General features: G+C 42.5%; 1 long non-coding RNA gene and 1 pseudogene across 1 annotated transcript; both read left to right on the top strand.

Annotated features, from left to right (window-relative positions):
* Positions 1 to 1,072: 1,072 nt before the first annotated feature.
* Positions 1,073 to 2,032, top strand: LOC132114338 (transmembrane emp24 domain-containing protein 11-like; annotated as a pseudogene).
* A 2,807-nt stretch (positions 2,033 to 4,839) lies between these two features.
* On the top strand, positions 4,840 to 14,053 carry LOC132114337 (uncharacterized). The gene is made up of 3 exons (XR_009425293.1): positions 4,840 to 4,976; positions 13,525 to 13,587; positions 13,688 to 14,053. It is a non-coding gene; the product is annotated as an uncharacterized LOC132114337 (long non-coding RNA).
* Positions 14,054 to 14,075: the final 22 nt, after the last annotated feature.

The following is a 14,075-nucleotide window of genomic DNA, read 5'->3' as shown; positions in this document are numbered from 1 at the left end:
GACATTTGGTTTAATATTTTGTTTTCTAATGCACAACATTTTCAAGTGTGACACAGTATCTAAATAGTTTTTGGGCTGGATTGTAATTACTATATATTACACTATATATCTTAACAAAGCAAGACAGGTAATAGGTTGACTATTTCTATTAACATATTTAGGTTTCTCCCTATAGTCTTATCATTGCTTTCTGTTTACCTTGTTTAAACATGACTATAAACAGCAGCTGGAGATTTCTCACACTAAACCTGCTGGGCACAAAAGTCTTTACTAGGTCATGTTATTGTTACCTGCTGTAACTTTCTTACCTCAAAATGACTGAGGAGATTCCAGAGGACACACTTGTGTCAGGTCAGTGAAGAGCAATTGTGCTGTTATTTGATCCTGAATGGGTCCGGAAACACTTTTCATTATATTCTGCTCACACTAACAAGTGATTTAATAAATATTTTGAAAATATAATCCAACTTTTAATATGTGTAGAACCTTTTTTGCTGACTTTATGTGTGGGCTTTTGTTTGTTTGTGGTCCAAACGGCACAATAAATTCCGGAGACAATTGTCCTAGATACATTTGGCCCATTCTTATCGAGACAAAAACAGCCTGTTTATACTATTTATGGGCTTGTATCAAAATAGTAGTACAAAAGTAGTGTAATTTTTGTTTTTCATTTTTATTTTTTCAGGTATAATGTGTATTGTCATGAGTAATTAAATATATCATACCATGACATCTAGAATAAAAGGGACTGAAATATAATACTTATGGAAACTACATATTGTGGAGTTAAAACACAGACCTGTAAAATTATTTTCTTAACCTCTTAAAAATATTGGATTAAATGACAACATGAGGGTGAGTAAATGATAACAGAAATTTAATTTTCATTTGGTGAATGATTCATTTAACTCTTTATTCCAGCAAGATTTTAACATGTATAGGGAATTCAGTTTTGTGGGTGATGGAGTAAAATGGTGCACTGCATATAGAAAGTAGCTACACTGGTCCTAATGTACTGTAAAAATTTTGTAATAAGGACATTATCATTGTCTGTTGGTTTCTCCCTTCAAGCATGTTTCTGCTAGAGCACTGGGATGAAAATAAGAAGGCCAATATCCAACACCTTGGTTTGACTGTGACTGTGAGAGACCCTGACAATGCGGTCTGAAGCATTCAACTCATCAAATAAACTCTTAACTGTAACCACATGCAACAATTCCTCTGATACATTCTGTCATATGCAGGTAATCTTGTTAAAACGCTTTGGGAGATATGGAAAATTCACCTTTACCTCCCATGCTTCGGGTCAACATTTCTTGTGCATGCAGTCCAACTCCACCAGGTTCTCTGTGTTTTCTGGAGATCGTTTGGTGAGTTGTTAAATGAGGCCTCATGTAAGCTAGCTGACATTTTAAAAATCAACATATGTCTCTTTATGTACAGAAAGTGCATTTAGATGTCCAGATGGGCGAGCATACCATTGATCCTAATGCTGCGAAGGCAAAGGACACTATGAAAGCAATGGAGTACAACTTGCAACATCTCATTGACCAGATGCGATTACATTAGCAGGCAACAAAATTTCCAAGGGTAAGCAAACACAGGCAGGATGGCCTGACAACAAAATGTTACCATATTAATAGCTTGCCAGGATCAGAATATGAACCAGACCGAATGTCATCTTACCATGTTTTCCAAGGGATACTTACTCTCTGGTAATTATGTGCTATTTGTATCTGTTTATTTTACTGCAACCAGGAACGTGAGGAGAAATTTCGCCAAATGAGTGCGGATACAAATGGAAACGTTTTGTGGTGGGCCATTATTCAGACATCAATACTCCTCTCTGTTGGAATCTGGCAAATGAAAAACCTCAAAAACTTTCTCATTGAAAAGAAGTTGGTTTAGCTTTATGAAATAAATGACTGCGTGTCTGGACAACTGTACCATTTTTTTGAAGCATAATGTTTAAGTCTAAATTACTTCATCTGAGCATAAACATCTGAGCATTTACCCAGCAAGAATGTTTCATAACTTAAGTGATTTTAATAAATTCATAATACTTATTAAATAGGCTAGCTACCTATAGATTCTCCTCTTTGTGTTTTATTCCATTCTAACTGTGTGTTCCACTACGAATATTTATATTTATTCCACCAATATATCAACTACGGTTATTAAAGTAAAACTATCAACACCGCCATCAACAAAAAAGATACAGAAATATTAATGTTGTTTGATTTATTGACTTTACAGTAAATATTAAGCCTAATTCTCACCATTGGTCTTTTTTTGAGAAGTGCGGAGCGTGAGTTTAGTCAACGTGACGTTGTCGTATCAAAAAGCATCGGACAATATGCTTATTAGTTATAGTAGCGTAAACCTGCAATTTAGTGTACACATGACTGATATAAATCTGGATAGCGGTAAAAAAGACACACTTCGTGAAGTCCTCGGGGACATTTTTTTATTTCTTTTCTTTTTATATCATTTATTATATTTGGCTCAAACGCCACATCCACCTTTATTTTTTACCCTCGTTTGATGTAGGCTACATTTAATCAGTTTATTTTTTTTTATTTTATTTTCACATTTTTAAGTGAATCATTAGTCCCTCAAAGTCGTTATTTTAAACTGAATTAATCCACTCGAGATGGATCGGTTTGCTATGTGTGATCTAACATAGGTTCTGTCTCAAAACCGTGTGAGCAGTCCACCTAGGAAGGGTTCTGGCAATAACAAGTGCATACCATATTTTACTGGCATTTGGTAATAGCAACAGTTTTGGCATTATAAGCCAATCTTAGCGCCATATGAGGCTATATAGTAAACAGTTCACTTGTAGAAGTTGTAGCACACAGCTATTGCTGCAATTCGTGTCACCCGTTCCTGAGTGTCAGCTGAATTTTACAAATTGCAGTCACATCATCTGTAATGTTTGCTTTCAGAGAGGTAGCACATTCAACAAAAATAATTTATATATAACATTATAATTAACATTACATTATACTTACATTTATATATTCAGATTTCAAAACGGTATAATGGTGCTGGTTTTACATTTAGTCAGAACATTAATTAATTGTGTGGATATACTGCCTTCTGCTGGAGGTGATATAGTTCTACACGGAGGGTGTATTTGTTTTCCCCTTTAGGAAAGCAGGACCCCACTGTCTGATAAAGTAAGATACAAAACTATTTTTGCATTTCTTGCCTCTTTTCTGTTTTCTGATTTGTACAGGAACATTTCAAGAATGCTTACATATCAAAGTTTGAGATGACTGTTCAAAATCAAAGTTATGTCAATATGATTTATGCAAATTTTGACATTTTTGTGACTTACAACTTTAAACCACAGAGGATTAGAGTAGAGTACAGTCTTTAGTACATGTAAAACTACTGTATGTGTTTAGTGCAATTTCAATTTTTTACTCCATTTCATTCTCCGTTAGTTTGCATGGAGATCACGGGTGGACAGCCTTTGTCAAGTAAACCCTCAGTTGGATCTTTGAAAACAAATTTTCTCCCAAAACTGCAGTTGACTGCAGGTTTTTTGTATTTTACATTTTTTTACCAGCCTTTCAGTGAATTATTCAGAGAAGCATTTCCACAACTCCATGACAAATATTCACTTCTTTTAATTTATTGATTTACTTTACTTTTTTTTGCATTAAAGCAGTAGTTCACCCCAAAATGAAAATGACTGAAAACAGCGTATCAGAATGATTTCTGAAGGATCATGTGACACTGGAGACTGGGGTAATGGCTGCTGAAAATGTAGCTTTACTGTCAGAGGAATAAATTAATTTAGAAATATATTAAAATACAAATAAAAAGTCAGAGGCAGAGAACGCTTTTTATATGCATTTTAAATGAGGCTTGCATTCTTCTAAGACAACATGTGATGCTATATAGATGTAGGAACAGAGGATTTGAAGAAGAGAACACTATAAACATATACTGTACTTTATTAATGTAACACGTCATTGAAAACGTTCCAGTTCAAGACTGGCATTACAATCCTACAAGTCAGAGACAAGGTGCATTTTTGCTTGTTTGAGCTCTCTTTAATCATGTAAGATGAATAAATTGTTCCATCTGTTACAGTTTTTTAAGCAGGTAAAAACATTTTATTAGAGCTGTTTCTCTGTTTATTTCAGTTTCTACAGTGACAAGAAGATCCTCGTCCTCTGCTAGCCTGTATGATATGAACAGCTTTCATCTCTAAATAAAGTTGAAAGTAAGTTTTAGTGTGTAAGTAAACATTTAGAACAACTTGTTAAAAGTCCTTTAGTTTCGCATTTAACAGTTTCATAATATTTATTTTTATATTTGATTTAGTGATACTAAACTGTTTCATAGTCAGCTGTACAGAACAAAACTGACATGACAGAGAAATGTATACCTTATTTTATTGCAATCCAGTTGACTGCGTTTGATGACTTTTTTGAAAAATCATTAACATCCCTTATGAAAGTCTGTGAAATATTATCTGTCATGTCTGTTTTCATAGAATAGTCTGTGCTTTAATCACTGAATGACTTGCTTGTGATTGTAACATTTGTCTGGTTGTTCTTTCTCAGAGCTGACAGCATAGAACTCAACAGAAGGGGGCACACTCACACAGTAAACATCCTTTATTTTTCTGTATACTTATCCTTGTGTCATTTACTGTTGAGTATACACAACCCTGTCCTGATATATAGGCTACTTCTGTTTTTTCCATCCATAATTTGTGACTGCAGTTGTATCTGATCAAATGCACATTATTATTCTTTAGCTTGGGTTAAACTAATTAATTTTACTTGGTTGGAACAGCAGCTACGCTAATGTCTCTATTTGTTTCTCTGTTTCGCCACAGGATTTACACAAGCTCCAGTATGGATCCAGAACCCCTGAGAAGAGATGATTCCAACCCCTCAGAGGACCTCAGATGACCCTGAAACAACATACACAACTAACAAATATAGCCACAAGTGAGATTCCATCATATAATAATTGCTATTAATAGTGTTCATTGTCTGGGTGACTATGTCTTGTATTAATTTTTCATTTGCACATAAACTGACAGTCACCACTTATAAGCTACTACTAAATATTGTAGAAACTTAATTTTCTGTAAAGTTGCTTTGCAATTATTTGTATCGTAAAAAGCGCTATACAAATAATTTAATTTAATTTAATCTACCCAGATGTCCTGAGTAGAATTTGTCTTAGAAACTCACCAATGGACTGTCGCATAGGTTTGTCAGCACTAGAGATGCACTGTTACTCTATTTTCAGATACTCATTATTGCTGGTTTTGGTTTTCAACTTGAACTGCATTGTTATGGATACTCCAGACCAATGCTGATAATCAAGCTTGTTGTGGCTAATACAATATCAGTTACTTTCCCTATTTACATTTTATTCCTTTTAACAACAATTATTAGCTAATTAATTAAAAACTACTAACTTCACACAAAATAGTCATATAAAAGACTTTACAATGCATATAGCAAACAGACCTAGTATTATTAATAACATTGATGTTTTCATCAACTTAAAAATAAAGCCTGAAACCTTAGTAACTATATTTTCATCCTTTAAATCTAACTGAAAAGTAATGATTGCAACAAAATTATTTTAGTCTTTGATGCATGAAATATTAGAGTACAATATAATAAAACCTGAAATTAAGGTGCTGATAAATGAAACTATAGTACTAAACTAAATCAAAAACTAAAGAGTAAGAAAAAAAAATACAATGATATTCTTAAAACTGTGTGTGTATATATATATATATATATATATATATATAATACCATAATATAATTATTGCTGTTTCATTTAAAAATCAATCATATGAGATTAAAACACATTAATCGAGTAGTATTGTTTTAGGCCATTAGTTGGAAAGGTATAAAATATATAAAAAACAATTTCTCTGTAATAACTACAGTGAGTATTTCTATATGAATGTATAAAAATACTAACTGTTGTTAATGCAGAGAGATAATATCTTAATAAATAACCCCTATCATTTTATGATTTATTTATTTATGCACAACTGACTTCCAAAATTATGTTAACCGGGTCTCGTCACTTCTGGTTCAAGCCTTTGCATATGCTTCATTAAATATGAAGCAGTTATACTCAAGATACCAAAGATTATCATAACCAATGTCCATCACATATGCGAACTGATATCTTTTATTTTTATTCTTTTCACTAAAATTTACATATAAAAACTCATAAAACATCAACCATAAAACCAGCTAGCTAGTTTAACTGATATTATAAACCCTTAGGCATTTTATTTTCCCTCAAATTTTGTTCTGTTTGTTTCACATGAAATATTGGGCATGTTAATACAACCCGAATTCCGGAAAAGTTGGGACGTTTTTTAAATTTTAATAAAATGAAAACTAAAGGAATTTCAAATCACATGAGCCAATATTTTATTCACAATAGAACATAGATAACGTAGCAAATGTTTAAACTGAGAAATTGTACACTTTTATCCACTTAATTAGCTCATTTAAAATTTAATGCCTGCTACAGGTCTCAAAAAAGTTGGCACGGGGGCAACAAATGGCTAAAAAAGCAAGCAATTTTGAAAAGATTCAGCTGGGAGAACATCTAGTTAATTGATATCAGGTCTGTAACATGATTAGCTATAAAAGCTTTGTCTTAGAGAAGCAGAGTCTCTCAGAAGTAAAGATGGGCAGAGGCTCTCCAATCTGTGAAAGACTGCGTAAAAAAATTGTGGAAAACTTTAAAAACAATGTTCCTCAACGTCAAATTGCAAAGGCTTTGCAAATCTCATCATCTACAGTGCATAACATCATCAAAAGATTCAGAGAAACTGGAGAAATCTCTGTGCGTAAGGGACAAGGCCGGAGACCTTTATTGGATGCCCGTGGTCTTCGGGCTCTCAGACGACACTGCATCACTCATCGGCATGATTGTGTCAATGACGTTACTAAATGGGCCCAGGAATACTTCCAGAAACCACTGTCGGTAAACACAATCCGCCGTGCCATCAGCAGATGCCAACTAAAGCTCTATCATGCAAAAAGTCATATGTGAACATGGTCCAGAAGCGCCGTCGTGTCCTGTGGGCCAAGGCTCATTTAAAATGGACTATTTCAAAGTGGAATAGTGTTTTATGGTCAGACGAGTCCAAATTTGACATTCTTGTTGGAAATCACGGACGCCGTGTCCTCCGGGCTAAAGAGGAGGGAGACCTTCCAGCATGTTATCAGCGTTCAGTTCAAAAGCCAGCATCTCTGATAGTATGGGGGTGCATAAGTGCATACGGTATGGGCAGCTTGCATGTTTTGGAAGGCTCTGTGAATGCTGAAAGGTATATAAAGGTTTCAGAGCAACATATGCTTCCCTCCAAACAACGTCTATTTCAGGGAAGGCCTTGTTTATTTCAGCAGGACAATGCAAAACCACATACTGCAGCTATAACAACAGCATGGCTTCGTCGTAGAAGAGTCCGGGTGCTAACCTGGCCTGCCTGCAGTCCAGATCTTTCACCTGTAGAGAACATTTGGCGCATCATTAAACGAAAAATACGTCAAAGACGACCACGAACTCTTCAGCACCTGGAAATCTATATAAGGCAAGAATGGGACCAAATTCCAACAGCAAAACTCCAGCAACTCATAGCCTCAATGCCCAGACGTCTTCAAACTGTTTTGAAAAGAAAAGGAGATGCTACACCATGGTAAACATGCCCCGTCCCAACTATTTTGAGACCTGTAGCAGAAATCAAAATTGAAATGAGCTCATTTTGTGCATAAAATTGTCAGGAGAAAGCAGGCTGGATTCAGATGCGGGTAAACTCAAGGCTTTATTCGAAACAGAGTAGAAGAGTCACGGTTCACAGGTTACACTCGCAGTGACAGGATGAGTAGCAGATGAGTCACGTTTCACAGAAGTACGTATGACCGCCGGACCGGAGGGATGAACAGCTGGAAGCTACTAGGAGCTCAAGGCTTGTAAGAACAAGGGCAGAGGAATCAACTAAACACACTGGAGCCTGAGGACAAGACACGACAAGGTGAGTTCAAAGAGCTGCTAGATGATCGGAGCTATTGGTATGAATAACAACAGTCTGACAATAGACAGAGAAACACAGGGAATAATAAAGGGGAAAAAATTAGAAGGATATAGAGAACAGGTGGCGAGCAATTAAGGTTAAAAACGGGGAAACAAGGGAGGCGGGGAAAACACAAACAGGCAGACGCGGTGAGCTGTCAAACCATCCCAACACACACACACACCAAAAAGACAGGTGATTAGCCCCGAGACCCGACAGTACCCCCCCTCCCAGGAGCGTCACCTGGCGCTCTAGGAAGGGGCCTAACTCGATGCCGCCGGAAGTCCTCAATCAACGAGCGGTCCAGAATGTCCCGGGACGGCACCCAACACCTCTCCTCTGGACCATACCCCTCCCAGTCCACAAGATACTGAAACCCCCTGCCGCGGCGCCGCTCATCGAGTAATCTCTTAACCGTATAGGTAGGAGATCCATCCACAAGACGAGGGGGTGGGGGGGGTGGGGCGACTGCAAGCAGGATTAAGGGGGGAAGAGAACACAGGCTTGACCCTGGAAACATGAAACACCGGGTGAACCTGACCAAGAGTAGGAGGGAGCTTGAGCCTGATCGCCACCGGACTAACCACCTTGGTGATGCGGAAAGGCCCAATGAATCTGGGTGCCAGCTTACGAGAAGGCGCCCGGAGAGGCAGATCCTTGGTAGAGAGCCAAACCCGTTGACCACACACATAGGTAGGAGGAGAGGACCGGCGACGATCAGCTGCAGCCTTGGTTCTGTCAGAGGTTTGGACCAAAATCCTCCTGACTCTCTCCCAGGTGCGACGGCAGCGCTGGACGAAAGCCAGGGCGGATGGAACCGCTGCGTCGGGTTCCTGTGATGGGAACAGAGGTGGATTAACCAACAGCACACTCAAAAGGGGACATACCTGACGCGGCCGCAGGAAGGGTGTTATGGGCGTATTCCGCCCAGGAGAGCTGCTGACACCAGGAACTCGGATTGTTGGATGCTAGACAGCGGAGCATTCTTCCTAGATCCTGGTTGGCCCGCTCACACTGCCCATTGGTCTGAGGATGAAAACCAGATGACAGACTAGCAGAGGCCCCAATCTGTCTACAAAATTCCCTCCAGAACCGGGAGACGAACTGGGGACCCCTATCTGAAACAACATCCACCGGTAACCCGTGGAGACGGAAGACGTGATCCACCACCAGTTGGGCGGTCTCCCGGGCGGAGGGTAGCTTGGGCAGGGGAATAAAATGAACCGCTTTGGAAAAGCGATCCACTACCGTGAGAACTACAGTGTTTCCCTTCGAAGGAGGAAGCCCAGAGACGAAATCAAGGGCAATGTGTGACCAAGGACGGGAAGGGATAGGGAGAGGATGCAGTAGACCATCAGGAGGGCGATTGACAGGCTTACTTTGGGCACATGTGGGGCAGGCCAACACAAACTGTCTAACATCCGCGGCCATAGTAGGCCACCAAAAACGCTGTCGGATGGCAGACAACGTTCTCCGAATACCTGGATGGCAGACTAACCTGGATGAGTGACCCCACTCAAGGACCTCAGAGCGCAGCGCAGCCGGCACCGGCAACCTGCCCGCCGGACACTCTCCCGGCACCTGCACCCCTCGACCGGCCTCCTCAACTCGCTGCTCGATACCCCACGAAAGAGCCCCGACCACCACCCCCTCAGGAAGGATGGCCTCGGCCGCAAACTCCCCTCCCGGAGCACCGAACAGGCGAGAGAGGGCATCAGGCTTGGTGTTCTTTGATCCCGGCCGGTACGAGAGGGTGAAGTTGAATCTGGCAAAGAAGAGCGCCCAGCGGGGCCTGACGCGAGCTCAGCCTCTTGGCCGAACGGACGTATTCAAGGTTCTTGTGATCCGTCCAGACCAAGAAGGGCTGCGCTGACCCCTCCAACCAATGACGCCACTCACCCAAGGCCAATCGTACCGCCAGCAGCTCTCTGTTGCCGATGTCATAGTTACGTTCTGCAGGGCTGAGACGACGAGAGAAGAATGCACAAGGATGAACCTTCCCATCATGGAGGGAACGCTGAGATAGAACTGCGCCAACCCCAACGTCCGAAGCATCAACCTCAACAATGAACTGGGCCTCCGGATCTGGAACCACCAGAACAGGTGCAGAGACAAAACGGGACTTTAAAATGTCAAAGGCTACCTGCGCCTCCCGGTTCCACCTGAAGGACACCTTAGTGGAGGTTAAGGCTGTCAGCGGTGCCGCGATCTGACCAAAATTCCGGATGTAACGCCGGTAGAAGTTGGCAAAACCCAGGAAACGCTGCAGAGCCTTCCGGGAGTCAGGGACCGGCCACTGGGCAACAGCTTCAATCTTAGCGGGATCAGGCTTGATCCCCTCCGTAGAAATAATATGGCCAGGGAACGTAACAGACTCAGCGTGGAATTCGCACTTCTCCGCCTTGACAAACAACTGGTTCTCTAGTAACCGCTGGAGAACCCGTCTGACATGCTGGGTGTGTAATTGGAGAGAAGAAGAAAAAATCAAAATATCATCCAAATACACAAAGACAAATTGATTAATCACGTCACCCAACACGCTGTTGACGAGTCCCTGGAAAACGGCTGGAGCATTGGTCAGACCAAACGGAAGAACCAAGTACTCGTAGTGTCCCGAAGGGGTGTTAAATGCCGTCTTCCACTCATCCCCCTCCCGAATGCGCACCAAGTGGTAGGCGTTGCGCAGGTCTAACTTGGTGAAGACCCGAGCTCCCTGTAATAAATCAAAAGCAGAAGACATTAAAGGTAGGGGGTACCTGTTCTTGATAGTAATGTCATTCAAACCTCTGTAATCAATACAAGGCCGCAGGGAGCCGTCCTTCTTCTGAACAAAGAAAAACCCTGCACCAGCAGGAGAGGAGGAATGGCGGATGAGCCCAGCCTGAAGTGACTCACGTATGTACTTGTCCATGGCCTCTCTCTCAGGACCTGAAAGGGAATATAAACGACCCTTAGGCGGAGAAGAGCCCGGGAGGAGATCAATGGCACAGTCGTAAGGGCGATGCGGAGGTAGCGAGGTGGCCCGGGCCCTACTGAAGACCGCCCGAAGATCATGGTACTCCGCCGGAACACCAGTCAGGTCAGAGGGATCCTCCTGAGGAACACAAGACACAGAGACAGGACAAAAAGCAGCACCCAAACATGACACGTGACAAGACTGACTCCAGGCTCAAACAGAATTACTAACCCAATCAATGTGGGGATTGTGCTTGTGCAACCATGGGTGTCCCAGAATTAAAGGAGCCTTAGGGGAATCAATAATAAACAGTTCAATCCGCTCATGATGACTGCCAGCAATATGGAGGTCTATCTTAGGAGTGACGTGGGTGATGGTGGTAAGGGGACGGCCAGCTAATGACCATGCTGAAACGGGACTAACTAAAGGAACAAGTGGGATTCTCCAACGTTGAGCAGAGGCAGCATCAAGGAAGTTCCCCTCAGCCCCTGAGTCCACAAGGGCGAGTCCAGTGTGTAAACGACTCTGGAAGGAGAGTTGGAACGGCAGCTGAGTGCGTGCTGCAGGAGAGCTTGAGCTGAGAACCGTGCCCACCAGGACTCTCCGCCTCACTGGTGGGCCCTGGCTTTTAACGGACACTGAAGGGCAAAGTGGCCTCCCTTGCCGCAGTATAGACACGCCCCCGACGACAGACGCTCCTGCTTCTGCCATGGTGTAAGCCGTAGACGACCCAACTGCATGGGCTCCTCTTCCGAGGGCTGTCGGCCGGCTGAACTGGCAGAGGAGGACTCTAGGTGGCGCCACGGGGCGGGTGTTTGCCGTTGTTGGCGGCGCCGGCTAAGACGACCCTCAATGCGGAGCGCGAGACTAATGAGCCTATCCAATTCCCGCGGGAGCTCTATGGCCGCGAGTTCATCCGAAATGGCGAAATCCAACCCCTCGAGAAAAAGAGCGCGCAGCGCGCTCTCATTCCAGCCGCATGCCGCAGCTAAAGTCTGGAACTGGATAGCATAGTCAGTGACGGAGCTCCTCCCCTGAGACAGTCGTGATAACTGGGCCGCCGCCTCGTCACCCTGAGCAGAGCGATCAAACAATTTGGCCATCTCTAGACTGAAATCCGCGAAAGTGGCACAACAGGGAGCCCGCGATCTCCATACGGCGATTCCCCATTCGCGGGCACGGCCCGAGAGGAGTGTAAGGACATAAGCCACCTTGGTCTCTACATTTGCGTAACGCCGGGGCTGCAGAGAAAACACCAGCGAGCATTGGGAGAGAAACGCTTGACAGGCGTTAGGATCGCCATCGTAGACCGGCGGATTGTTGGCATGGGGTTCGGACTCGTGTGACATACTGGTGTGAGGAACGGGCCCCCGGCTCGTTGCCCCTCGCTGAAGATCGTCCACCCGTGTGAGGAGTTCGGAGACTCGGGCACTGAGAACGTCCACATCCTGCGCGGTGGTGTTGAGCTGGGTGGCATGCTGCCCTAACAACACTCCCTGTTGAACGAGAGCCGAGCGAAGCGGATCAGATCCCGCTGAATCCATAATCTGGTCAGACTGTTCTGTCAGGAGAAAGCAGGCTGGATTCAGATGCGGGTAAACTCAAGGCTTTATTCGAAACAGAGGAGAAGAGTCACGGTTCACAGGTTACACTCGCAGTGACAGGATGAGTAGCAGATGAGTCACGTTTCACTCGCAGTGACAGGATGAGTAGCAGATGAGTCACGTTTCACAGAAGTACGTATGACCGCCGGACCGGAGGGATGAACAGCTGAAAGCTACTAGGAGCTCAAGGCTTGTAAGAACAAGGGCAGAGGAATCAACTAAACACACTGGAGCCTGAGGACAAGACACGACAAGGTGAGTTCAAAGAGCTGCTAGATGATCGGAGCTATTGGTATGAATAACAACAGTCTGACAATAGACAGAGAAACACAGGGAATAATAAAGGGGAAAAAATTAGAAGGACATAGAGAACAGGTGGCGAGCAATTAAGGTTAACAAGGGGGAAACAAGGGAGGTGGGGAAAACACAAACAGGCAGACGCGGTGAGCTGTCAAACCATCCCAACACACACACACACCAAAAAGACAGGTGATTAGCCCCGAGACCCGACAAAAATTGTAAACTTTCTCAGTTTAAACATTTGCTATGTTATCTATGTTCTATTGTGAATAAAATATTGCCTCATGTGATTTGATAGTCTTTTAGTTTTCATTTTATTAAAATTTAAAAAACGTCCCAACTTTTCCGGAATTCGGGTTGTACTTAAATACAATTAATAAAAAGCTAAAACATTGTATATATCATATATCAGTCAGCATATAATTTAATTATTATTTTTGGATTCCTCTCAGAAGAGTGGATTGTGCTTTTGGGATGTCAAAAGCAGCACTCATTTCTCAATGATATCAACAACCCATTTATAAAATCTCGCTGTATACTTTGTTCTGCAATGAATGGTCTCTTCCATTTAGGTACAGTTCCTCACAGAGCATCAAGTCAGAGCACTATGGGTAGCCATTCAGTGCCACTGTCAGGTATTTCTTCCACTAAAGAATGACTCCACTGTCTTGTATCTTGGAAAACTTTCTATCTTACTATGGATGCCCTAAGTAACACGAGAAGTATCTCTTGCAGCAGGGAATTCTCCAGTGGTCTACGGGAGCCGGTGATGAATCCATCCCATAATGTGGCGAGTCACCATGGGAAACGCCTGTGTTCAAACTGCCCTCTGGCTACAAATAAGCCTCTGTGTCCTCCCTGGGACCCCCGCCATGATTTATATACCTCAGTCCAAAAGCAATACGGATAATCACATCTCAAAATATTTTTATATGTCACAAAGCTGTGCTTTTTTTTTTACCAGATCCTTTTAGGGGAAAGACATCAGGCCTAATAATGTAATCACCATTCAGGCCTGTAGTCAAGCAATGAGCACACTGCATTGCTGACCTGTTAACTGACTCTCTTATGATGCCGCAATACATTAAACACTGCCTCTCAATGAACAGTGAACATCTGTGCT

The sequence above is a fragment of the Carassius carassius genome, chromosome 33 (assembly GCF_963082965.1).
Source record: "Carassius carassius chromosome 33, fCarCar2.1, whole genome shotgun sequence".
NCBI lineage: Eukaryota > Metazoa > Chordata > Actinopteri > Cypriniformes > Cyprinidae > Carassius > Carassius carassius.
This window is presented reverse-complemented; position numbering and strand designations above follow the sequence as displayed.